The 27,272-nt window shown below is 45.8% G+C and overlaps 1 long non-coding RNA gene across 1 annotated transcript; it reads left to right on the top strand.

Annotated features, from left to right (window-relative positions):
- Nucleotides 1–5,649: 5,649 nt before the first annotated feature.
- LOC140398121 (uncharacterized) lies at nt 5,650–27,053 on the top strand. Its single transcript, XR_011937413.1, has 3 exons — nt 5,650–6,115; nt 19,536–19,741; nt 24,979–27,053. It is a non-coding gene; the product is annotated as an uncharacterized lncRNA (long non-coding RNA).
- The last annotated feature ends 219 nt before the right edge of the window (nt 27,054–27,272 follow it).

The following is a 27,272-nucleotide window of genomic DNA, read 5'->3' on the forward strand; positions in this document are numbered from 1 at the left end:
CAGAATGGGAGTCTAAGGATTATGACGCGGTAAGAAGGGATATTCTGGATGCATATGAATTGGTTCCCGAAGCATGTATGCACCAGGTTCGGAATTTAAGGAGACAGCCAGGACAGACTTTTTCAGAATTTAAAAGAGTTAAGCAGAACAATTTTGATCTGAGCATTGGGAGTTGCACCTACCATGAGGCTCTGAGAGAGGTCATTCTCTTTGAGGAGTTTAAGAATTCCCTACTTCCTATACTAAGAACCCATGTTGAAGACCAGAGGGTGAGGACAGCTCGGCAGGCAGCAATTATGGTTGACGATTCTGAGCTAATCCATAAATTTAAATCTTTGTTCCGTCACCCCCCCTAATTTTAATAAGGATAGGAAGTGGGAGAGTGAAAGGAAGGCAGGTAGCCAAGGTAAAGAATGGATAGCTGAATGGCTTCGAGATCTCCTGCTCCAGATCAGGAAGGAAGGTACTGAGGGTGAAGGTGAGATTTGAAAGCCTAGGTGTTGCCATTGTAACAAGGTGGAACACATTTGTTTAGCCTGTCGGAAGTTGCAAGGAAAGCCCATGGGACTTTTGGGAGTTCATAAGGAGGATTCCAAAAAGGGAACAAAAGTGGAGAATATTACAGGGTAGACTGTAGCTTTAACTGGACTTGGGGGACCCGAGGTAAACACTGCTGTGGGAGCAGGTGTGAGGAATGAGGTAGATGAGAGATAGGCCGGGTTTGTGTCTAAGGGGAATGTCACCCAGTTTTCATCAGCTGATATAACCAAACCCATAACTCTCTTAAGGGACACACGATCTACTCAAACTCTTGTACTGCTGAAAGATTTGGTTTTCCTTCCAGAGAGCTCAATGAAAGCTGAGGTATTAGTGAATGGGATAGGTGGAAATTGTATCCCAGTTCCATTGTATAAAGTACAATTGGAGTGTGATTTAGTGTCAGGCCAAGTAGTTGTCGGAATGGTTAAAGAATTCCCAGTGCACGGAGTAGACTTACTTTCAGGGAATGATTTGACAGGAGTGAAGGTGATAGCTTCACCCATCATTACAGAGACTCCGAGGGAAGTACTGCACATAGCACATGAGATGCCAAGGTCGGTCATGTAGGAGTTAAGAAAATTAATTAAGCAGTACGTGACTGAAGGAAAGAAATGTTGAAAGACAATGGGCGGGATTCTCCGACCCCCCGCCGGGTCGGAAAATCGCCGGGAGTTGGCGTGAATCCCGCCCCCGCCAGTTGCCGAATTCTCCAGCACCAGATATTCGGCGGGGGCGGGAGTCGCGCCGCGCCAGTCGGCGGGCCCCCTCCCCCCCCGGTGATTCTCCGGCCCGCGATGGGCCGAAGTCCCGCTGCTGTCATGCCAGTCCCGCCGACGTGAATCAAACCACCTCTCTTCCCGGCGGGGCTGCCGGCGCGGGCGGGCTCCGGGGTCCTGGGATGGGCGCAGGGCGATCTGACCCCGGGGGGTGCCCCCACGGTGGCCTGGCCCACAATCGGGGCCCACCGATCCGCAGGCGGGCCTGTGCCGTGGGGGCACTCTTTTCCCTCCGCCTCGGCCACAGCCTCCGCGATGGCCGATGCGTAAGAGGCCCCCCCCCCCCCCCCCGCGTATGCACGGACTTCCGCCACCCGGTGAAGTCCTTTTGGGCCCAGCTGGCGTGGTGCCAAAGGCCTTTCCCGCCAGCCGGCGGTGCGCCAACCACTCCGGCACGGGCCTAGCCCCTCACGGCAAGTATACATGATAGCATGGCATCAATTAGTCAGGATGAGGACAGTACGGATTGTGAAGTGATACCAAGTGAACGACTGATTAACCCACAACCTTGTAAATGTCCACAGTGCATCTTCCAGGTAAAGGAAGCATATAGCAAAGGTGATGAACAAATCAATGAACAAGAGTTTAAGTGGTAATCTGACAGAGCTTTATTTAGGATTTTGAAAAGAACTGAGAGGATAGATAGAGAGAAACTTTTTCTGTTGGTGGTGAAGTCTGGCACTGAGGTATATAATCTTCACATTAGAGCCAGGCCATCAGGGGAGAGGTTATAAACACCTCTTTAAACAGAGTGTGTTAGAAGTGTGGAACTCTCTCCCACTAAAACTAATATAGGTAGCCTTAATTAATAATATTCTATCTGAGATTTATAGAAATTTGTTAACAAAGGACTTTAAAAGATTACTGAGCTAAACTGACTGGATGGAATTCGGATACAGATCACTCTCAATCCCATTCAATGGCAGAGCTGATTTGAGGGGCTGAATGGCCACCTGTTTCTATGAATGGCCCCTGTGGCAGAGTGAGGAGGAAGTTAGAAAAAGAATGTTCAGTTCATCACTGCAGATCCTGCAATCATGTCTAAATTGCAATCTTCATGTTGTGGGCTGGTTTAGAACAGTGGGCTAAACAGCTGGCTTGCAATGCAGAACAAGGCCAGCAGCGCGGGTTCAATTCCCGTACCAGCCTCCCCGAACAGGTGCCGGAATGTGGCGACTAGGGGCTTTTCACAGTAACTTCATTGAAGCCTACTTGTGACAATAAGCGATTATTATTATATGTTAAGTGTATAAACTGTATGTGTACAAGGGTTTCAAAGCACTCAGTACCACTCCTGCCTTTGAGTTCGAAAACACAGGGCTTAAGACCATAACCATTCTCACTGCCAGTATCAAGAGAGTGCTGCACTGTCAGGAATGCTGTATTTTATATGAGATGTTAAACTAAAGCCCCTTCTCAAGTGGATATAAATACAATCAGCACTATTTGATGTAGAGCAAGGGCATTCTCCTCAGTATCCAGACCAATATTTATCTCTCCACTAATATGAGATGATTGTCATATTGATGTCTGAGGAAGCTTGCAGAGTGGAAATTGGCTGCTGTGTTTTTTTATGCATTCATGGAATGTGGACATCACTGGCTAGGTCAGCAATTACCCATCCCTAATTGCTCTTGAGAAGGTGGTGCTTCTTGAACCACTGTAGTCCACGTGGTGTAGGTACACCCATAGTGCTGTTAGCGAGGAGAGTTCCAGCGATACTGAAGGAAAAGCGATACATTTCCAATTCAGGGTAGTGAGTGACTTGGAGGGAAACCTCCAGGTGGTGTTTCCAGATATCTGCTGTCCTTCTAGATGGTAGCAATCATAGATTTGGAAGGTGCTATCTAAGAAGCCTTAGTGAGTTCCTGCAGCACAATTGCAGATGGTACACACAGCTGCCACTGCGTGTTGGTGGTGGAAGGAGTGAATGTTTCTAGATGAGGTGCCATCGTACTGGATGGTGTTGAGCTTCTTGAGCGTCATTGGAGCTGCACTCATCCAGGCAAGTGGAGAGTATGCCATTACAATCATGACTTGTGCCTTGTAGATGGTGGTCAGGATTTGAGGAGTCAGGAAGTGAGCTTCTCACCATACGGTTCCGAGTCTCTGACTTGCTTTTGTAGCCACAGTATCTATATGGCTAGTCTAGTTCAATTTCTGGTCAGTGGTAATCCCAATGGTAATGTCAAGGGGTGATGGCTAGATTCTCTCTTGTTGGAGATGGTCATTACCTGGCATTTCTGTGGCGTGAATGTTACTTTCCACTCGTCAACCCAAGTCTGGATATTGCCCAGGTCGTGCTGCATTTGGACATGGACTGCTTCAGTATCTGAGGAGTTACGAATGGTGCTGGCCACAACCCTGAGTAACTCTTGCTGCGAGGTCCTGGAACCGAGATGACTGACGTCCAACAATCACAACCACCTTCCTTGGTGCCAGGTCTGACGCCAACCAGTGGAGGGCTTACCCCCTAATTCCCATTGACTCCAGTTTTGCTGGGAATTATTGATGCCACACTCTATCAAATGCTGCCTTTATGACAAGGGCAATATCTCTGGAGTTCAGCTCTTTTGTTCATGTTTGAACCATGGCTGTAATGTGATCAGGAGCTGAGTGACCCTGGCAGAGCCCAAACTGAGCATCATTTAGCAGGTTATTGATAAGCAAGTCCCACTTTTTAGCACTGTTGATGACCTCTCCCATCATTTTACTGCTGATCGAGAATAGACTTTCAGGGTGGCAGTTGGCCAGGATAGACATGTTCTGCTTTCTTGTGTACAGGACATACCTGAGGAATTTTCCACATTGCCGGGCAGATCCCAGAGTTGTAGCTATACTGGAACAGCTTGGCTAGGGGGGCGGCAATTCTGGAATACAAGTCTTTAGTACTATTATCATAGATTATCATAGAATTTACAGTGCAGAAGGAGGCCATTCGGCCCATTGAGTCTGCACCGGCTCTTGGAAAGAGCACCCTACCCAAGGTCAACATCTCCGCCCTATCCCCATAACCCAGTAACCCCACCCAACACTAAGGGCAATTTTGGACACTAAGGGCAATTTATCATGGCCAATCCACCTAACCCGCACATCTTTGGACTGTGGGAGGAAACCGGAGCACCTGGAGGAAACCCACGCACACACGGGGAGGATGTGCAGACTCCGCACAGACAGTGACCCAAGCTGGAATCGAACCTGGGAGCCTGGAGCTGTGAAGCAATTGTGCTATCCACAAGGCTACCGTGCTGCCGAATATGTCGAATATTGTCAGGGCCCATAGCCTTTTCTGTACCCTGCGCCTTCAGCCTTTCCATAATATCATGTGGAGTGATTCAAATTGGCTGGAGACTGGCGTCAGCTCTCCGGAAAAGGTTCTGATGGATCACCCACTCGGCACTTCCTGCATTGAAGTACTGTGGGATGTTCTGAGGTTAGAAAAGGCGCCATGGAAATGCAAGTCTGCCTGAGGCACATTTAAAAAATTAGAGCTGCTGAGGTCATTTCCCTCAAACTAAAATGAATGGCTGTCATGATATTGATTGACAAATAAATAGCATCATCTGTACCTCCGATGGATGGGACACAGTTGCTAAGTAGCTTGGAATCTGATTTTCATTAGCCAGGTAATCAAGCTCCCCCTAAATAAAGAGGCTTTACTCTCAGATCTATGCTTTGATGAAAAATATTTCTACCCCTTCAAAGGACAGTGTGTTTGGGCGAATGAGTGTCTGCCCAATATCATGGACCTTCTCCAATATCCGCTGTCGACCACATAAGCTTTTAGTTGATTCTGTTTCAGGTGAATGATGCAACGTGGGGTTAAGGGATGAGTAATTATCGAAAAACAGTGAATCTTTACAATCTAATAATGCTCTCCTTGTCCTTCAGGCTTTTAAGTAATTTCTGATTGATCGTTAATTATTGGTGATTGATTCCCCGGAGACAAGCAGCCGTTTTCTTCCCTTGCTGGCGGGCTGAGCGATGGAAACGGTTTCACCAACTAGTTTGTGTGTTTTGAAAGCCTCCGAGTATCTGTTTTCAATATCAGGCGCTTAAGCCATCAGCAGCTTTTTTTTGGCCACAAGTTGGGGAGTCAGCGGAATAATAAATAGACCCTTGCATCAGTCACGGGTTATTTCCAACGCAGAAGAAAAGACCCCGCACAAAAAAAAGACAGAATGGGAAGCAGATTATATTTATTTTAGTGCTTGAAGTTATTGAGCAGGCATTGAGCTCTGCACTGCACTGGCACAAGGGCAAGAAGGAGCTTTATCTTTGGGCTGCTCAAGTCATTGATTTCTTATGACATCAACTGATCTCACCAAGGGGGTGTCTCTCCTCCCTGACTCGCAGTGACAATGATTCTTTGGAAGATAATAACTCCAGTTCAATTGATGGACTAATTCCTCCCACCCCTCTCTCCATGGCAGAGGAATTCGTCAATGAAGAAAAATGCTCTTTTTCTCTCTCTCTCTGTGTTTCGAATCAATCGTGGAATGCCCCCCCCCCCCCCCATCCAGAGTTGTTGCAAAAAAAAAGGGGGTAAAAAAAAAACCCATATATCACAAGTCTGTGACCGCTCATGAATAAAGGGAAGTGGTATAAAAACTCGGTAAGATGCAGAGCTCGGTGGACTGAAAGCTTTGCATCGTCCAATGCATTTGATCTCCTTTTGCAAGTGAGAATGGGACACGGGGAGAGGCTTTGCTTAATTTGACAGTGTGATATTGGGAGGACAGTGACTTTCCCTGGGAGCAGCGGCACTTTGATCTCAATTATTTTTCCACCAGCCTAAGGTATGACATTGTTTAAACTTACAATTTCTGCCCTCTGCATCGGAGTAAGGATATTTTTTGTTATTGTTTTTGACACAGATTCTGTTTTGATTGTGCTGATGAAGTAGCAGCAGCCTGCTGATTAACACTGGGGTTAGGAGCTTGAATCGCTGTTGGAGAAAGTTTAAGGAAGTTTACTTTTTTTAAACAGGTCTATTTAATAATAAGAATCAGACTGTAGAGCAGGAGAAGCTGCGACCGAAAGGCATCTTCATTCTGGGGTTTGTTTTCATTCTGGGAGGAAGATCAAGTTTATTTTTTAATGTTCACTACTGTTTAGTGAAGCTGACTGCACAATACGTTTTGAAAAAGCTATGTACTGCTGTCGAAATTAAAATCATAAAACAATAAAACAATCAAATAGGTCACTTTTTAGATGGGTGTTTTCTTGATGGTTCGATTTTAATTTTGATCTGTTAGCAACAAAGTTTTTCATGTGATTCCAAAACAAGTTCATATTTTTCTGGCTGTATTCTGGCCAGTGGGTAAGAATAACTGACCAGTGGTGATGTGTGCCTGTACTGACTGGTGAGGTACCAGGCATGTGTGCAGCACATAATAACCAGTCATGAACTGACCACTCCAGTATCTTGTGCAGAACATCCACAGGCTAAATGTTCAGAGGACAGGTGCCCCATGCAGTGTATCCACATACTGACCAGTTTGAGAACAGATGTTTTACCTGCTCGCTATTCTTGTACTTACCAAGCAGGTAATGCAAGTCACTGATGTAGTAGTTGAATGATGTACATATATAATATTTGTCTTTAGTTTGTGAGATTTAAAAATATATATATATATATTATTAATAAAATCATTTACCATTGTCAATGAATGGAAAATCCACTTTCTCCTTGGAGAAAGGTTTGGACTATGATGGTGCTCTCTATTCACTCCTCATGCGGAGCAATATAAAATATGTCAAATAGTGGAGAGAGGTGTTAACTTCTTATACTTTCTAAAGAAGTTACCCTGACATTTCCTGTAACTCAAACCAGTCAGGATTAAAAGTTTCAGAACAGGTCTCCAATAGAGAACCTCATTCAGCACAGGGTAAAGTTAGATCTATTCAGCCCATCTATCCTATAAAGAAAACTATATTTTTCCTCTTCCATTAGTAATTGGTTGGGCAGCACCTATGCATTGCGTACTTGACTCTCTGCTTATTGAGAGCAATAGAGAGGGAGAGGACAGCAGGCACCGTGTGAAGAGGTTTCAAGTGTGCATCACAACCTGTATTGTACAGGAGCTCTGTGGGGTTTGGAATGTAGATGTACTCGCTTCACTTCCACAATTATGTTAGCTAGTCTCAACTGTGGCACCAAGTTGGGATGTTGCAATTGACCTCAGTGTCCGTAGTCTTAAGAATAGGGAAAAAAATTAGGCATTCATACGCTTAATCCCTCAATTAGTGTTGGGTAAGGACAGATCGATCTTAGCTTTGACACCTTCTATGGCCAAATAGTCATTTAACATTCACTTATCAATGTCAGAAGTAAGGACTGGATGTTGGGTCTTAATTCTGGGTGGCTCTTGAAAGCTATAAAACTCTGTTCCAAGTCTTCAGAACTGAAGGAGATGTAACTAAATCTCTTTCACCGCCTCATTGCGAGGGGTTTGCCCTCCCAGGATAACTAGTATTCTACCTGATAAGTGGGTTTGTTGAGCATTAGGGTACGAAGACTAGCAGAATGTGTAGGGCATTTGTTGCTGTTCTGATAGTTACCAGGAGCTGTCACTGCTCAAAAGCCAGGTATCGTCCAGTTGGTTAAACTTGTCCTTGTTTGGGTCTGTTTTTTTCCATGTAGGATGCCGATGTTAAAGGGCAGCATGGTGGCGCAGTGGTTAGCACCGAGAACCCGGGTTCAATCCCGGTCCCGGGTCACTGTCCGTGTGGAGTTGGCACCTTCTCCAGGTGCCTGCATGGGTCTGACCCCCACAACCCAAAGATGTGCAGGATAGGTGGATCGACCACACTAAATTGCCCCTTAATTGAAAAAAAAAAGAATTGGGTACTCTAAATTTCTATTTTTAAAAATTTAATTTAATTTAATAAAATAAATTTTTTAAAAAGAATGTTGATGATGTGATTTTTCGACATTCCGGAGTGCTCATCCTTGACTCAGTAAAGCACCCTCACCTCTGAGTCAGCAGGTCATACATTGGTACTACCTTGAGCACATAATAAAGATGAATACTCCCAATGCAGGAATGTCGGAGGTGTTGTCTTTCTCAGATGAGATGTTAAACTGAGGATCCATCCAGCCTCAAAAGTGAAGCCAAAGATTCCATGGTGTTTTTTGTTTTAAATAAATTTAGTGTACCCGATTCATTTTTTTCCAATTAAGGGGCAATTTAGTGTGGCCAATCCACCTAACCTGCACATCTTTGGGTTACGGGGGCGAAGCCCACGCAAACACGGGGAGAATGTGCAAACTCCATACGGACAGTGACCCAGAGCCGGGATCAAACCTGGGACCTTGGCACCGTGAGCCACTGTGCCACTTTGCTGCCTTTCCATGGTGTTATTTTGATGAAGAGCAGGGGCATTCTCCCCAGTGGCCTGGGGTGATATACATCCCCTAACCACCATCACGAAAAAAACAAATTGCCAGCTATGATCACTTTGCTGTTTTGGGGACAGTTCTCTGTACAAATTGGCTGGACATTTCCCACATTATAGTGACGGCACTTCTACAGCACTTAATTAGCTGTAGATTGCTTTGAGAAGCCCTGAAACCTTGAAAGGTGCTGTACAAATCCAGATTTTTTTTCTTTTTATACAGTGAAACCATCTTGCATTGGTAGGTTATGTAAGTGACTTGGAGCCAAAGCAGGAGGATTTCCATCATCTCAACTTAGTACGAACCATATTTATTGGGGCTTCTTTATTCATTAGTAGCGGTTTCGATTATTTTTAAATTATTTACATCATCCAAGTTAATCATGAAATGTTTATGCATTACTCTTCTGAATCTCTTACTCCTTATATCAATACATATGAATTTCCTTAATTCTCAGTTAAGAACAACCACCGTGACAGTAGATATAGGTTACAGTGAGTCCAGCATTTTGCTATGTTTGTTTCAGAATGCATCTTTTCATACTGGATGTTGCTGGAAAGGGAGAGATGTTGCTGAAGTTTTTCATCAGCACAAACACAAGAATGCCATATTCTAACTGATCACAGTAATTGAAAGTAACAATAATAATAAAAGAGAGCTGATGGTTGGCAAGCCAAATTTGATTGGCCAAGGTATTGGCATTGAGAGAGAGTGACAGGGGACTATAGGCTCCCAGGAAATACAGAAAAGGCAAAAGGCTTGAACATATTCCTTTGGTTTACAGAGAACCGGTCCCAACCTTTGAATCTGTGGCACTTCCAGCAAGGATAAATGAGCGTTTGAAATTTAGGTTTCTTGAATTTGTCCTGATGAGTGAGCGAGTTTCATCAACATGTCTCTTTTTCAGCAATTTTAACACTGTTAGCTTTCATCTGCCTTGTGTCTGCCCACTTCACTGGTCTGTCTATATACTCTTAAGTCCATTGCTATCTGACTCATTGTTTACTACACTTACAGGTTTTTGTGTCGTTATCAAACTTTGCAATTATGCCCTGTATATCCAAGTCCAGGTCATTAACATATATCAAAAAGAAGAATGGGCCTAACAGCAATCCCTGGGGGACACCACTGTATCTTTCCCTCCTCTGTAAAAACCACTCACTGTTACTCTTTGCTTTCTGGTCCTTACCCAATTACATATCAACATTTCCCCTTAATTCCATGGCCTTTACTTTCGTTAACAAATTTATCTCATGGGTTTCCATGACAACCGTTGAGCTGATTTTCGGCCCATTTCTGTCCCGCTTCAGAGGAAAAATACCTCATGGGGTCCACTGCTTTCCCGTTAAACTTTTCTTCCACAGTCTCAAACTTGAGCCAATATGTCGTTGTTTAGGACACCAGGATTCAAATGCTGCTTCCCTTCAGCATCTTTATTCCAGTAAAACCTAAGTGATGTGAAAGAGCAACTCTCTTGAGAACAAAGGCAAACTCAAAGGGACAAATTGAAGTGTTAATGAAGTAACACTTTGACCTAATTAAACTTCAGTTTAAACATATTGTATATCAATAAGTACACATTTTCTGGCTTGCAACCAAATCAAGACCAACCAGCTATGACAGAAATATATAGGTCACAGTGAGTCCATTGTCATTCTTGGTATGCTTTGAACCTTTCTTGGTAACATTCAAAGTGTATATATTATTATCTGTATCAAGTTTTAACACTGCAAGAGGGGATATATATTTACCATCAAAAACAGGTCTTGTTAGTGTCAGCTGATGAATCCTTCATTCCTTTCGATAATAGTCTGCTATTTTAAGCCAGCTGTTAACCCATTTAGAAGTTGTAAATGGCCCTGATATTCCCTCCTTGCACCTCTCAATCACTCTTTCTCTTACTCCTTAAAAGTTGCATCTCTGGCCAAGCTTTTGTTCTCCAAACCTTATATGGTTCAGAGTCAAATTTTGTTTCCTATTTTTTTCTGTGAAGCACTTTGGGATGCTTTGCCCTATTAAAGGTGCTGTACAACATGATAGGTGCTGTTGTAATGTTTGGTTATAGTGTCAGGATCCTCCTGTATGTTCCTGTCTATTTCGTTATTTTTCCCTTTTATTTTTGCAATGACAATTTTGACCAATGGAAGGTTAATGGACCTGTTACTTTAAGGCATAGCAGCCTTTAATACAATCAAGCAGAATCCAGAAGATTACGCTGTTCTAGGCTAGGCTGGTGACTGCAGATTGGCTGACATCAGTGCTAACTTGATTTGATCGACTCAGCTGGAAGCCAATGAATGAGCCGACAAGGCTGTATTTTTCCCGGCAACAGGCGGTGATCGGATATTTTCCCTCTGGGGTGCTTTTCAGTGCCCAGGCTGGTTTGTGTTTCACTTTGGATTCTGAAGCCCCGATGGACGTTCAAAGAATACATGGTGGATCAAAATGTAACAGATAGTCAAAAATTAGGTTTCAAACACCTTAATATTGCAGGAGAAGCAAGGTAGTGAGGGAGCCTTATGATTTTGAGGCTCTGGAAAACAGGGTAGACGATGGGGCAATGAGTCTCTATTTCAACACAAGGGGGGTGCAAGATGAGTGAGAACATTTAGGGCTGTATATGGGAGCTTGCAAAAAAATCTTAAGTTAGATTTTACCCTAACTGCTGACATCATCGACTGTTTTAACGTATGTAATAATTACATGCTAACAGACGTCACCACAAAGCTAGGGTGGCACGATGGCGCAGTGGTTAGCACTGCTGCCTCAATCGCCGAGGACCCGGATTCGATCCCGGCCCCTGGCCATTGTCCATGTGGAGTTTGCACATCCCCCCCCCCGTGTCTGCGTTGGTCTCGCCCTCACAACCCAAAAGATGTGTAGGCTAGATAGATGTGTACGGCCCAAAATTGAAAACAAAGAATTGGTTACTCTTAAAAAAAATAATTAAATCACAAAGCTCATAAGATTAATAAGGAGAAACTGAGGTTGACAGGTCCTGGCTGCCCTGGAGCAGCCAATTGACTGCACCAATCCCTTACATGTCTTCTTGCTGTCTTCTACCGAAGAGAGGACATGCCCCCTGGGTGATTACCCATTCTCAATCCCAATCGGTCCCTCAAGAAAGGTGACCCTCTCCTGGTGTATTCCCCTTTAAAGGAACAATCACCACAATTACCACATCCCTCCCACTTTAACTCCTTTACACAATCTTCAAGAATGAAGTTACTCAGCCCCAAAATCTAACTAAACATCGTAGACATGAGTTGGCGAATTATAAATCGAGTCTTTGAGGGGTTATTCTGTTTCTTGTGTGGTATAATTCTGTCGTCTGGGATGTTTCCACAGGATTGACGCTAACAGGAACTGCAATAATGGGTACCTCTTCTGACACAGGCAGTTCATCACTGATGTCTCTGTGGAAGCGAATAGTAATGTCTATAACAGGTCGATCAGGTACTCGGGTTCTTTGGTACTTACAGGTTCAAAAAATTTTGTGATGGTTCATTGATGGATTCTTGAGGCTTGTGCATCCAAACATAAACACATTTATTGATGGGTTTGAACTCTTGAGAGATCCAAATATAAGGCGTAATTTAACGAAACATTTCTAAATTCATTTGGGCGCGATTGGCGGGGTCTTTCTCAATGGCCCTGTTGGCGTGATCACGGCCCATATTTAACGGCGTTTAGTGCCGGAAATGAGCCCCCACGAGCTTCTCACTACTACTGGATGTCTCTGCGTCTGAATCGACAGACTTGCGCCTCAGCATCTCGCGGCTAACAAGAGGGAGCTGCTTTTAAACTCTCCCTCATCACTCACTCCCAGCACCCACTGGCACTCACCAGCACTACCCCTTCATGTCCAGTTGCAGTGCCCACACATGCCACCTGTAGATCACCCTGATCCATCAAACGCACGGCTCACAATGTCCTCTCTTTGTCCCCACCGGAGAAGGTAGCCCATAAAAAGCGGGAAAGGACCAAGATGGGGCGGTTGGGGGAAGTATCAGAGATTTGAGTCCTGGCCCCTCCATCAAGCGGGGACCTGGCCCCTCCTATGAGGAACAGGTCCTGAAGATCACAGGGTTGACCAAGGAGAGAGCATGGTAGGCCTGCACCAGAGCGATGAAGATCCACTGCCCCTTCACCCAGTTGACCTGTACCAAGTGAGTTGTTCATGTCAGACAAAATGACCCTTCCCTCTCACTGACCACATGTCCATCCTCTCACAGGATCTCCATCCGGAGTCATTGCCCGTTCCCATTCCTGCCCCTCGCCACCCAAGAGACCACCTTGGAGGAGAACTCCAAGAATGCCACCATCAAGATGTCATAGCTATCAGTCCCACCCTCCACCAGTGCAGAGAGACACACCTCGTTGGGCAACATTAGTGGATAGGCTTCTGTGGCACAATCTGGTGAGCACCACACAGTTGCAGGTGCACATCAAGTGGAGGCAGGAACATCCAAGAGAGTCAGCAGTTGGAGGTCTTCTGGATCGCAGACTCAGCTGAGTCCCAGTCAGATGTTGAGTCTCTGGACAAGGTTATTCGAGAGCTGTTACAGATGCTAGGACATGACCGTGAGATTCAGGAAGGGATGTCAGCGACATTCCAGCACCTGCATAGTCAATTGGAAGAATCCCAAAGGCTGCGGCCGCAGGAGATGATGCCGACAATGTGTGGCACTGAGGCCAACACTGCCACTGAGAGTGGCAACCTCAGTGGAAGGCCTGCAGCATGAGGTCATTGCCTTGAGTGGTGGTGTCCAAGGCATGACTCAGTCTGTGATGACCATGGCTAAGGTCCTTGACATTATATCCCGGTCACTTAGGGACACGTCCCACACGTGGGTGGGCACTGTCGAGGCACTGCAGAGCGTGGCCTCATCACTGAGGAGCCTCGTCACTGAGGAGCATCGCTGAGAGCGTCAAGACCATGATGCAGACAACGGGCAGGTGCCAGGACTGGCAGAGACAGATGACACAGAGGCCTCTGGAGCTCACTCCAGCTGTCCCTCCATTCCATGGAGACCTCAGGGCCCTATGGCACCATCCGGGAGGAGGAAGCGCTGGAGGTCAATCCGAGGCCTGTCACCAAAAAACTTTCCAGCAGCTCTTTGACTTTTTTAACTTCAATTCCACGTCTCCTTAAACACAAAATCACAGCTCTTGTTCTTCAAGGTTATTTTCTCTTCATTTTTTCCCGTATGTCTCCAAATGTCTTACTGCACTGGCCAATTCAGGTTTGCTCCGCATTTGTCGCCCAGGAGCCGTGACAATATCACAATATCTCACTACTCGCACGTCTCGGGCCACAGGCAGTGTCCTCATAATCATTCCCATCCTCGTCGCCAATGTAGTAATTGCACGCTAACAGATTTTGCCAGGAATATAAATAGCATTTATTAATAAGGAAAAACATGTCTTCTTCATGTCTTCTTGTTGTCTACTGCCTAAGAGAGAACTTCACCCTCTGGGGTGATTACCCACTCTCGGTCCCAATTGGTCCCTCAAGACAGGTGACCCTCTTCTGCTGTGTTTCCCTTAAAAGGACAATCACCACAAGGTAGTATCTTCTATCCAGTGAAGATGAGACAATAGTGGAGTCTCATTTTGTGTGTTGTAATGTGACACAGATTTTATGGGATGAATGATGCTAGTTAATGTCATAAGGAAGATGAATACTGAATTTATTATTTGCCCAACCAAAATTTTCTGGACTATGAACAGCTCTCTCTTGCACTGAGGAGTTCATCTTGCTCTGAGTTTCACTTTAGACAGGGTGGGGCACAGGTTTTGCTGTTTTTGTCATTATGGAAGAAACAACAGACACCTCCTTCCCGTGCAGTATACAGCAACAATAACTCGCATTTACATTGAGCCTTTTAACAAAGCAAAATGTATGAGTGATCTTGAAGAAAATTGTACATGGGGATACTAAAGGAGATATTAGGACAAGTGACCAAAAGATTTGTCAAAGTGTTTTGAGAAACAGCTTAAAGGGTGAAAGAGAAAGAGAGGGAGAGCATTTGAAAAGGAATCCCAAAGGTTAGCTGTGCCACAACTGCCTAGTGGGGGTATAGTAAGAAATCTTACAACACCAGGTTAAATTCCAACAGGTTTATTTCAAATCACTAGCTTTCGGAGCGCTGCTACTTCCTCAGGTGAAGGAGGAAGGAGGAATTCACCTGAGGAAGGAGCAGTGCTCCGAAAGCGTGTGATTTAAAACAAACCTGTTGGACTTTAACCTTTTTTTTTTAAGACTTCTTAGTGCGCTCACCCCAGTCCAACGCCGGCATCTCCACACATTGGAGATATGGAAGACACCAGAATTGGAGGGTTCTGGGGCTGTAGCAGGTTACAGAGATAGGGAGGTGCAAGTTCATGGAGGGATTTGAAAACATGGATGACAATTTCAACACGGAGGCATTCTTGGACCGGGGACCAATGAAGGTTAGATTCCAACAAATTCTAGATAGTCCACTTACAGTTTAGTCCATAACTAGGTGGTGACTGTATGCCTTTCACTTGAGGTTTCAAGCAGAAACTTGCAATGAGGACAGAGAGTGGGTCGGAGCGTAGACTTTGGCAGATGTGTTAATCGATAAAGTGGATGTTTGTATAATATTGAAAGGAAATCAATGGTTTATCCTTAACATTGTTTTGCTAACCTCCACACCTGTTGCAGTTTTTTTGCATTGAGTATATAGATTTCCAGGCTAAAAAGGGGCAGCATGGGAGCACAGTGGTTAGCACAGTTGCTTTACAGCTCCAAGGTCCCAGGTTCGATTCCCGACTTGGGTCACTGTCTGTGCGGAGTCTGCACGTTCTCCCCGTGTGTCTGCGTGGGTCTCCTCCAGGTGCTCCGGTTTCCTCCCACAGTCCAAAGATGTGCAGGTTAGGTGGATTGGCCGTGATAAATTGCCCCTTAATTGAAAAAAAAGAATTGGGGACTTTAAATTTAAATTAAAAAACAAGGGGTACCAATGAACACCGTTTGATTGACCGTTTATGTCATTGCTGTGTGTGAGAACTGGCTGTATGGAAATTAGCTGCCCTGTTTTCTACACTTCAAGACCACTTTATTGGCTGTAACTTGCTTTAAGACATCCTGAGGTTGTGTAAGATACCAAGTCACGCTAGTCTTTTTGCGCTCAGTGTTTAACTGTGCACCAAATGTATCCATCAATGAGGCAGATTACACCGATTGACGAGTGTGGGACATTGAGAAAGAATAATAATGTTGGAGTTCGACCGGATAGAGTGGGACTATCTATGGGAGGTGCTGGGACGGTTTGGGTTTGGTAGGGGCTTTATAGACTGGGTCAGGTTGTTGTACCAGGCCCCGGAGACTAGTGTAAGGATGAACTGGACGACCTCGGACTATTTTAGGCTGCACCGGGGGACAAGACAGGGATGACCCATTCCCCACTGCTGTTTGCGTTAGCCATAGAGCCACTGGCAATTGCTCTGAGAGCTTCAAGGGGCTGGAAAGGACTGGTTAGGGGGCAGGGGGGTGGAGCATAGGGTATCGCTGTACGCGGATGACCTACTCCTATATGTAACAGATCCAGGGGTAGGGATGGGGGAGATTCTGGCGATTCTGGGGGAATTTGGCCGGTTTTCGGGATACAAATTGAAAATGATGAAGAGTGAGATGTTTGTAATCCAGGCAAGAGATCAGGAGGGTCGGCTGGGGAAGTTACCATTCAGGTTAGTGGGGGACAATTTTAGATATCTGGGGATACAAGTGGCGCGCGGGGCTGGGGCCGGTTACACAAGTTGAACTTGTCCCGGTTGTTTGAGCAGATGAGGGGCGAGTTTCGGAGATGGGATGAGCTTCCGCTGTCACTGGCGGGGAGGATGCAGACGGTTAAGATGACGGTATTGCCGAGATTTTTATTTGTGTTCCAATGCCTCCCGATTTTCATCCCGTGGTCCTTTTTTAAGAGGATCAACAAAATCATTTTGGGTGGGTAAGTCCCCACGGGTGAACAAGGTGATGCTCGAGAGGAATCGGGGGGAGGGGGGGCTTGCCCTGCCAAATTTTAGTAATTATTACTGGGAGGCCAATATTGAGATGATAAGGAAGTGGGTGGTGGGGACGGGGGCGGTTTGGGAGCGGATGGAGGCAGCTTCATGCAGGGGCACCAGCTTGGGGGCGCTGATAATGGCATCTTTGCCGTTCCCGCTGGCGAGATATTCCACCAGTCCCGTGGTGGTGGCGGCCCTGAGGATCTGGGGTCAGTGGAGGAGGTACGTTGGCGCAGTGGGAGCATCGGTTTGGTCCCCAATTTGTGACGTCCATCGGTTTACTCCAGGGAGCTTAGATGGGGGGTTTCGGATATGGCAAAGGGCGAGAATTGAGAAGATGGAGGACCTGTTTCTGGAAGGGAGCTTCCCCAGCTTGAGGGCGCTGGAGGAGAAGTTTGGGTTGTCAGCAGGGAATGACTTCAGATATCTACAGGTGCGGGACTTTCTGCGTAGGCCGGGATCATCCTTCCCACTCCTGCCACTAAGAGGGATTTAAGGTAGGGTAGTGTCTAGGGGCGTGGGGGGGGGGGAGCGTCTCGGACATCTACAAAGAATTAATGGGGCGGAGGAGACGCATATAGAGGAGCTGAAGCGTAAGTGGGAGGAGGAACTGGGGGATGAGATGGAAGACGGCCTATGGGCGGAGGCGTTGAGCAGGGTCAACTCGACCGCGACATGCGCAAGGCTCCGCTTGATCCAGTTTAAGGTGGTGCACCGGGCACACATGACAGCGGCCCGGATGAGTAGATTTTTTGGGGTGGAAGACAAGCGTGTCAGATATGCGGGTGGGCCAGCGAACCATGTCCACATGTTCTGTGCATGCCCAAAACTTTGGGGTTACTGGCAGGGGTTTGCGAATGTCATGTCCAGAGTATTGAAGACCGGGGTGGAAATGAGTTCAGGGGTAGCGATTTTTGGAGTGTTGGAAGACCCGGGTGTCCAGGAGGAGAAAGAGGCAGATGTTCCGGCCTTTGCCTCCTTGGTATTACCGCCTGGCGACGGATATTACTGGCTTGGAGGGATTCTAGGCCTCCGAAGCCGGAGGCCTGGTTAACCGACATGGCAAGCTTTCTCGGCCTGGAAAAGTTCAAGTTTGCCTTGAGAGGGTCAGGGTTCGCCCGGAGGTGGCAACCATTCATTTACTTCTTTGCGGAAAATTAACCGTCAGTGAGGGGTGGGGGGTTGGGGGGGGGAGGGGGGTTAGGGGGGTTAGGGTAGCATAGAGTCGGGGGTTAAATAGGCGGGCCTTGGAGGGACAGATGTCGGCGGTTGCATTATGACTATTGTTTTTTGTACTCTATTTTTTATACTGTGGTTGTTTGTAATGCCAAAAATACCTCATTAAAATTGTTTGTTAAAAAAAAATAATAATGTTGGAGTTCATAGAAGTATAAACTCTGGAGGAGTGCCCTCTATTGTCTGCCCAAACACTATGGGTGGGATTTACTGTTCCCCGACGCCAATTTCGTAATCGGCGATCGGGCGGCGAATCCCTTTTGACTCCAAAATCAGCGGCGGCGCCAGTTTGACACAGGTTTTGTTTGCTCCGCCCCCTACAAAATGGCACCATCGCGTTGTATGCCGCACGCCGTTGGGACGGCCATAGCGTGTCACCTGAAGCCCCTCCACCGATGCTCTATCCCTAATGGGCTGAGTTCCCGACCGCGCGGGGGATGTGTGGTCTCAGCGGTCGGGAACCCAGTGTGGCGGTTGCAAACTGTGTCCAGTGCCACCACAGTCGGGCGGGAGCTTGCTGCTCGCTGCGGGGGGGGGGGTTCTGCGAGGGCTGGTGGGATGGTGGTGGGTGGCCAGGAGGTGGCCAAAGGTCTCTATCTGGCAGGTCGGCTCCGTGCACGGCCAGCGCTATGCTTTACGGCGCGATCGCTGCAGGCCACGAACCCGGCCATTCTCCAGCCGTTTATATCGTGGGAGCCGGGAGTTTTGTGCACGGCTGCTAGCCCCTCACGGGCGCCGATTTTTCTGATGTAAACCGCCACAGATCCTCCGCACTTAGGCTCAAAAATGGTGTATCCAGCCACTATATTAATTCATACAAGAACTTTGGTGAAGAACTTGGGCGAGGTATCAAAGAACTACCAGTGCTTTCGAACCACCCCACCTGAGTGGCAACATTGTGCACGAGAGGAGAGGAGAAATCGAACTCCCAAATTATGGTACAACCAAATTGCAAGGGTTTCACATCTTGTGGTCGCTCACTTATTGATTTCTACATCTAGGGAGGATCTGAATTTGACCTTCCCTACTACACAAAACTTTTATCTCCCATTTCTGTCTCTTAATGTCAAATGATTCCATAATGTTTGGCAATAAATAGGTTAGTTTAAAAGTCAAATGTGAGCAGAAACTGATGCAATGCTCCACTAGAGTATATGAGCTGGTGTCTCTATGCAGGAATAAATCAATCCTCTCCTTTTTGGGCCTTGACTTTATTGGGCTATAATGTGCTGTCTTAATTTGTCATTCTAAGGAGTGTGAGTTGCCAAAACACCTTTTCCTACATATGGACACCTGACATTTTAAAGAGTCAAGTGTCCCATTTTTTATGATCTGTAGATTAAATATATATTGTGTGGCACAGACTTCCTTATAGAATCCAATAATCTCAATTTGATGTTCATATAAAAGGATTTAGTGAGCACAGTTAAACCCTTCTCAAGTAACAGAAATGCAGACATGCGGGGAGGAAGAAATAAGAAATACTTTCAAGTGCATCCTTCAAGTGATAAATGTCTGAGCCTTTATTGATTTTGTATTTATAGATGTGCAGATGTGGATTTGCCTTCTCTTCCCCAAAAGGACGATCAAGGTTGAGACTTAACAGCGAGATGCGGTTCAGGGAAAGAATGCTAATGAAGCAATCAATGTGTGTAACATTATGCAGACTCAGATGTGATAGAAACATCAATGGGCCTACAATGGAAGCTGGAAGTTAACGTATTGCAAAACACGAACGTTTTCATAATTGGTGAGTGGAGGCCACATAAAAATACTTGGGAGTTGAAACACGCTGAGTGCTTTGGTCTGACGTGACAGTGAGTGACATTGAGGATTTGCTTAACATTGAAGTGCTGACGACATTGATCGGTCCTGAAAGTAATTTTAAACTTCATATCCTCATGTTAGAACCCCATCCGTGGCTTTGATTCCTCCCTATCTGTCTAACCTTCTCCAGGTCTACAACCCTCTGAGTTCTCTGCACTCCTCCAACTCTGGCCTTTTGCGCATACCCGCTTTCTATCAACCCACCATTGGTGCCCATGTCTTCAGCCGTCTAGACCCGAAGCTCTGGAATTCCCTCCCCAAACATCTCCACTGCTCGACCTTTCTCCCCTTCATCCAGATGCTCTACTTGTTTGACCAAGCATTGTGTCACCTGTTCTTAGATCTCCTCTGACTTGGTGTCAATCATTTTTTGTTTGACAATGCTTCTGTGAAGGACTTTGGGATGCTTTACATTAAAGGTACGATATTACCACTGCTGCCTCACGGCCCGGAGGACCTGGGTTGAATTCCGACCCCGGGTCACTGTCCGTGTGGAGTTTGCACATTCTCCTTGTGTCTGTGTGGGTCTCACCCCCACAACCCAAAAAGATGTGCAGAGTAGGTGGATTGGCCACGCTAAATTGCTCCTTAATTGGGAAAAAAAAAGAATTGGATACTCAAAATGTTAAAAAGAATTTAAAGATGCTATGTAAATGTAAGTTATGTTGTAGCACTTACAGTTTGTTGTTGTTGTAAGGATGTAAATCCCTCTTGTTTGCTTGCAGGACGATTTAGTTTGTACTAACTATTCCAAGTAACACAAAAAGCTTCCTTCTTTATTGCTGAGGAGCCTGAGGTTGAGAAGGGAAAGAGGCCTGTGTACAGTTTTCTTCTCCTTGTCTTGATAGGAGTGAAACACAGAATCAACAGAGTGACCGCTGAGATGAGAGAGAGATTGAGTAGAATGGGCCTGTATTCTCTGGAGTTTGGCAGAATGTGAGGTCATCTCATTGAAATGTATCAAACTTCTTGTAGGGCTTGACAGGATAGATACTCAAATGTCCCCCCGCCCCCCCACACGCAGTGGCGGAGGCAGCCCACCATTAACCAACAACAGGATCTTCTGATCCCACCACTTCTGATCCCACCACTAACAATGGGGTTTCCCATTCTGTGCGCCTCCCTGTGGCCAGGAAATCCGCAGCAGGGATTCAACAACCGGAAGATTCCAGCCATTGGTTCTCCTGGTTGGAAAGTCTAGAACTAGAGATCAGAGATTCGGGATAACGGTTCAGCCATTTAGGATTGAGATGGGGAAGATTGTCTTCATTTTAGATGGTTGTGCATCTTTTTGAAATTCTCTACTCCAGTGAGCTGTGGACGCTCATCGTTCTATGTATTCAAGGCTGAGGTTTCTGGATTCTAGGGGAATTGAGGAGATATGGGGCTCAGGTGGGGAAGTGGAGTTGAAGCAGAAGATCAGCTATCATCATATCGATTGACAGATGAGGCTTGTGACCTCAGCTTGCTCCTGTTTCATATGTTCTGAAAATACTTTGAAATATAGGCTGAGAAAGAGTTAGTGAAGGAGGGATGCGGTGAAGTTGAGGTTTGCGAATCTCCAGATAATCGGAGGACTGGAAAATTAAGATGGAGGAGCAATTCCACAGTTGTGAGAATGTGAAAATAACAATGGTGAATGTTGCTGATTGATTGATGATAAACTTGTGTTCCAGATATTAAGTAAAATTTAAGGCAGAAATTGGTCATTTGACCAAAGAGGTTTATCAATGATGGCTCCTTTGATCTATCTCCTTCCCTGTGCATCCAGCCTCTATTCTGTGTCCCCTTTTAATAGAGTGCCAACAGCTTTAATAATGGTTTTGCCATTCATCGCACAGGTCCATGGTAAACAATGATGACACAGGTTTTTAAAACATGATTTATACATAAGCAATTAATTTCCTTTAGGGAAGAAAATTTGCCATCCTTACCTGGTCGGGCTTGCATATGATTCAAGACTCCCAGCAATGAGGATTGACTCTTAAGTGCCCTTTGAAATGGCTCAGCAAACTATTCAGCTGTGCCAAACGTGACGGAACATTCAAACCAGATGGAGCAAAGTGGTTCAGGAAGATGGATCACCACCACCTTCCCAAGGGCTATGAGGGACAGGCAACAAATGCTGGCCTTATTTGAGAGAGACACGTTCCATGAAATTTTTTTTTTTAATCCCTGGGCAGCACGGTAGCATAGTGGTTAGCACAGTTGCTTCACAACTCCAGGGTCCCAGGTTCCATTCCCGGCTTGGGTCACTGTCTGTGTGGAGTCTGCATGTTCTCCCTGTGTCTGCATGGGTTTACTCCGGGTGTGCTAATTTCCTCCTACAGTCCATAGATGTGCAGGTTGGGTGGATTGGCCATGCTAAATTGCCCTTAGTGTTCAAAAAAGGTTAGGTGGGGTTACGGGGATAGGGAGAAGGTGTGGGCTTAAGTAGGGGTGCTCTTTCCAAGGGCCGGTGCAGACTCGATGGGCTGAATGACCTCCTTCTGCACTGTAAATTCTATGATTATAGCAATTTTGTAAACATTGTGTCTTGGAATCAATCATATTTTCTCCATCTGTAAAGGGATTTTGTCATCATTTTTGTGGAACGTGAAAGTTTCTGGAATAGGTGGATGATGAGAAACCCTCAATAGATATGACAGTACATGTTGCAATGAATCATTACATGGTTCACAGCAACTATGCATTCCTTCAAGGCACAAAAACCCCAAAAGAAAAGTCAGTCAACCCTGGCTAACAAAGGAAGTTAAGGATTGTATAAGGTTAAAAGAAACGGCCTACACTGTTGCCAGAAATAGTTGTAAACCTGAGGATTGGGAAGATTTTAGGATACAGCAAAGGAAGACCAAGAAACTGATAAAGAAGGGAAGAATAGTATATTAATGTAAGCTAGCAAAAAGCATAAAGATGGACTGTAACAGCAAAAATGAAATACTTGGCTGAGTGCATTACAGGCAGAATCAGGAGAATTTATAATGGGGAATAGAGAAATGGCAGAAAAGCTAAATGATTACTATGTCTGTCTTCACTGAGGAAGCTACAAGAAACCATGCAGAATTAGAGATCCAAGAAACTAGTACTGGTATTAGTAAGAAGGGCCTGTTTGAAAAATTTATGGGATGGGACTGAAGGCTGATAAGTCCCTGGGACCTACATCCCAGAGTGTTGACAAAGGTAGCTATTGTGATAATGAAAACATTGATGTTCATCTTCTAAAATCCTACAGATTCTGAAATGGTGAGTTGGGGCTTGGGAGGGTTTGGGGTCGCGTCGGGAGGTTGACAGTCGGGAGCTCTTCAGTGCAGAAAACGGGACTAAGTGCAGCCTTGGTTATGCGTTCCCCGCTGAGGCCCCTGATCGACCGAATGGTTGTTCAATAGCATGGAGTTTCTCATCTCTCTGAGCGCTGGGAAACACCTGGCTAATCGCGAGCGCTACGGGACTCTGTTCCCACTTGGATAGATCACACCCTAAGTATCAGAGAGTCGTTGTTTCTAAGTCCTCTTGGCCGGTGAAGACCCTCGTGCAGCATAGGAGGATTGGATGGAGCAGTGGGCTAAAATTGTAGCCTTTCACTAAGAGAACTTGGATTCAAATACATTGTAAATCTTTTCATTCTACTTGATGTATGAGTGCGATGAAAAATTTATTCAGACAGTCTCAATCTAATGTTTTGATATTGATCCTCAATATAAATCTCCTTAATTTGGCACGAATTGGAAATAACACAGGAGGTTGGAAGATATGTGAAATGGAAATGGCTAGAAAGCAGATTTAAGGTTTGAGGTTGAGGACATCTGTAAAGACTTGTTGGTAAAACTAGCTGTGTAAAGTGGAGAAGATGTGTTCCTTTCCTAGCACCAATGTCCCTCAACCTTCTTAATCATGAAACGCACAATTTTTAAAAAATCTGTTTTCAATCACCTGGTGCCTATGATGGCTGTATCAAAGTGTGAGGAATGCTGCCAAGGTTTCCAAATGCATCTGTAAGGTTTCCATCACAATGTTATTGTAAATCTGCAAGGTCAATGACAACCAACCTTGGAGTTTGACATTCCTAGGGTGATTTGTAAAACATTTTACTGAATTGTGATTAATTTAATGGCTTTGAAGAAATCTTCCAGTGCTCTTGAAAAATCAAATGGGCTGCATTACTGATGTTGCTTAAATGATTGGTTTTATTGATGTGCTCTTGGGTTCTAAATGCCAGTTACGTGGTCCCAACACCCCATTATGCACTGCAAGCATATTGACTCTCTGACCCTCACCATACCTTGAACAAAACCTGCTATTCATCTTAAAGCCATATCAGTCGTGGCTCAATGGCAGTGGCCTTGCCTGTGAGTTAGAAGATTGTGGCTTCAGACCCTAATCCAGAGACTTGAACACATCTTGGCAGGTTTCTATGTTATGCTGTCACCTTTCGATTGAGGTGGTAAGTGTTTTTTAAAATAAATTTAGAGTATCCAATTCATTTTTTCCAATTAAGTGGCAATTTAGCGTGGCCAATCCACCTACCCTGCACATCTTTTGGGTTGTGGGGGCGAAACCCACGCAAACACGGGGAGAATGTGCAAACTCCACACGGACAGTGACCCAGAGCCGGGATTCGAACCTGGGACCTCGGCGCCGTGAGGCAACTGTGCTAACCACTTGTGCCACCGTGCTGCCCTGAGGTGGTAAGTGTTGCCCCATCTACTTCTCAAGTGGATGTAAATGATCCCATGGCACTATTTGGAGAAGAACGGAAATTTATTTCCAGTGCCCTTAACAATATTTATCCCTCAATCCACATCACCAAAACTAAGTTACCTGCATAGTTATTATCACATTACGGTTGTGGGATTTTGCTGTGCGCAAATTATCTCCTGCATTTCTTACATTACAACAGTGATTCCGTTTCAAAAGTGCTTATTGTGTCTTCTCTTCCAGTGCAACCCAAGTTTGCATTGGCTAAATATCACACTGTCCAATCTATTAACCCCTGGATGACTTGACTGGAAACTTGTTTGCTTTGCCTGCACCGAATACTTTTTTCCAAAAGAAGGTCTCATTTTCGAGTTCCTCTTATTTTGATTGGCATTGAAAGTTGATTCCTTCAGTATATTTTAGATCAACAATCTTGGGTCCTCATTGACTGAATTATACTTTCAGATCTTCTGCAACATCGAAGGTTTGCTGATGTATTTATGCAGCTGGATTCTCCGTTCCTGAGATTAGGTGTTGATGCCGGGGCAGGATTCGTGGGCTTCCACGGTAGCAAAACTGGTTCCGCATCTGGACCGATTCAGCGACTGTTAAGGGGCTAGCAACGGCACCACGTGGAACACAATCGATTCCATTGAGAAACATTGCGGGATTCACCGGGTTCACGATTGACACTCAAGAGGCTGACAAGCTGCATCAGCATATACACGCTTCACTCCCCAGACACAGCATCACAGCCAACAGGATTGTACTGGTTGCGCTGGAGCGCGTGCAACCCAGATGAGTCAGCTGGGGCCAGAGGGCATCTAGTGGAGGTGGTCCGGGGGGGGGACACCCATACAACCTGTGACGCTAAGTTCACAGTGGGCAGTCAACAGCGTGTGCAGCTGCTTGGCTGCATTGCGGGCTGCGACAATGGTGTTCTGTGCACATCCACCCCGACCCCACAGCCCACCTCCTGGCCACCCACCACTCCACCCCCCCAACCCTGGCAGACACCCCCAGGGCCAGCGGCATGACTGTCAGCAAACTATGGCCTTGTTGGACATTTTCTATTTCCCCTGTCTCTCCCTCAGCAGCCACGGCGACTGTTTCACGATATTTAAAAGCACAAGTGAACCGTGCAGTCGGGAATTCGTCCCGGTGGAGGCGGAGATCGGGGAGGTGCCAGAGAATACCGGGCCAGGCCCGCTAATGATCTGCCAAGAGAACTGTATGTGCGGAGTGGAACACATTGACGCCACTGTCAAGGCACCGCCGCCACGATTTCGCCGTCAAAACCGACTCTCTCCCAATCGCGTATCCCGATCCAGCGTCAGCCGACAGAGAATCCCGCCCACGATCTTTGGAAAGCAGTTTGAAGCAACTTAAAGGTTTAACCTTCAACAGCACTGACAGCAAGTGCCAGAGAAATCGGACTACAAAGGAACTCCCTTATCCTATACAAAGTTAACAATATATCTGATAGGATTGTAGAAATAACTTCCTATTGTTGAGGAATGCAAACTGAAAAATGAATGTTTGGAATAATACCAACCAAAGTAACGGAGGCAGAAACATTAATGATGTTCAATGTATAATAGACATAAACCCAGGATTAGTGGTGCAAATGTTAAGGGCAGTTTAGATTTCCCCTATCAAGGCTTGTTAGACTACAGAATGCATTATGGCAGGTATCTATGAAAGCCAAGTCTAGATGAGACTCATGCGTTCACAGAATATACAGTGCAGAAGAAGGCCGTTCGGCCCATCGAGTGTGCACCGGCCCTTAGAAAGAGCACCCTACCCAAGCCCACCACATGGTTAATTACATTGGCGTGCAAACCCGCAAAAACTTAAATGGATCACGGAAAAAGCAGGGAAATGAAATTGGAATATGCAAGGTAGCACCTGGACAGGCTCAAATTAGCTCTGGGGCTGAAGTGTGTGCGATTCCAGGGGCCTTGTAGGGACAGCCAGTGCAATGGAGAGTTGAGCTTTAATGGGTCAAATGGCTTTTCCTATTCCCTGACTTTGCTTGTGTTTTTATACTTGGAATATATTGCCAGTTAGTCAGCATTTGGAAGAAAAAGATGGTGATCGTAACCAGATTTTCCATTATTGTGGTGTTGGTGGGGACACTGGGGAGGAATGTCTGCTCCTCTTAGAATAATGCAATGGATGCCCACCTGAGAGGGAAAAGGGTGGTCTCGGGTTCATGTCCTCTCTGCCAGGATCTGCAGACATGCACATAATGAGATACAAACAGGCAGCTAATGAATACAGAGAACAGGACATAACCAATCAGCAGGCAGAACACTTGGGGGTGGTTTCCCACCTTAAAAGGCATGAGGCACTCACACTCCGCCTCTTTCCACTGGTGACATCTACAGTGTGAGTCAGGGTGTACATATCATATAACTCCTACAGCACGTGGCTAAGAGCTAGTCTGGTTCAGTCAGACAGATTAATCACACTAGGTTAGTAGAGAGTCGAACTCACAGAGGATTGAGCTAACTGTGTGGCAGGTTCAATAAACCATATTGAACTAACAACAAGGTGTGGAGTATCTCTCAGGTAAAGCTGCATCCAGTTGCAGCCCGTGTTATCTTACTGTGCTTAACACAACACTCTCTGAAAGATGGCTCCTCTGAAAGTGCAGCACTCACTCAACACTGCACTGGGAGGGGGGGGAAGAGCGGCGGGGGTGGGGGGGTGGGGGGATGTGTTTGGATTTTGTGCTTAGTCCTACGGAGTTAATC

This window comes from Scyliorhinus torazame, chromosome 21 (genome assembly GCF_047496885.1).
Source record: "Scyliorhinus torazame isolate Kashiwa2021f chromosome 21, sScyTor2.1, whole genome shotgun sequence".
NCBI classification, from domain to species: Eukaryota; Metazoa; Chordata; class Chondrichthyes; order Carcharhiniformes; family Scyliorhinidae; genus Scyliorhinus; species Scyliorhinus torazame.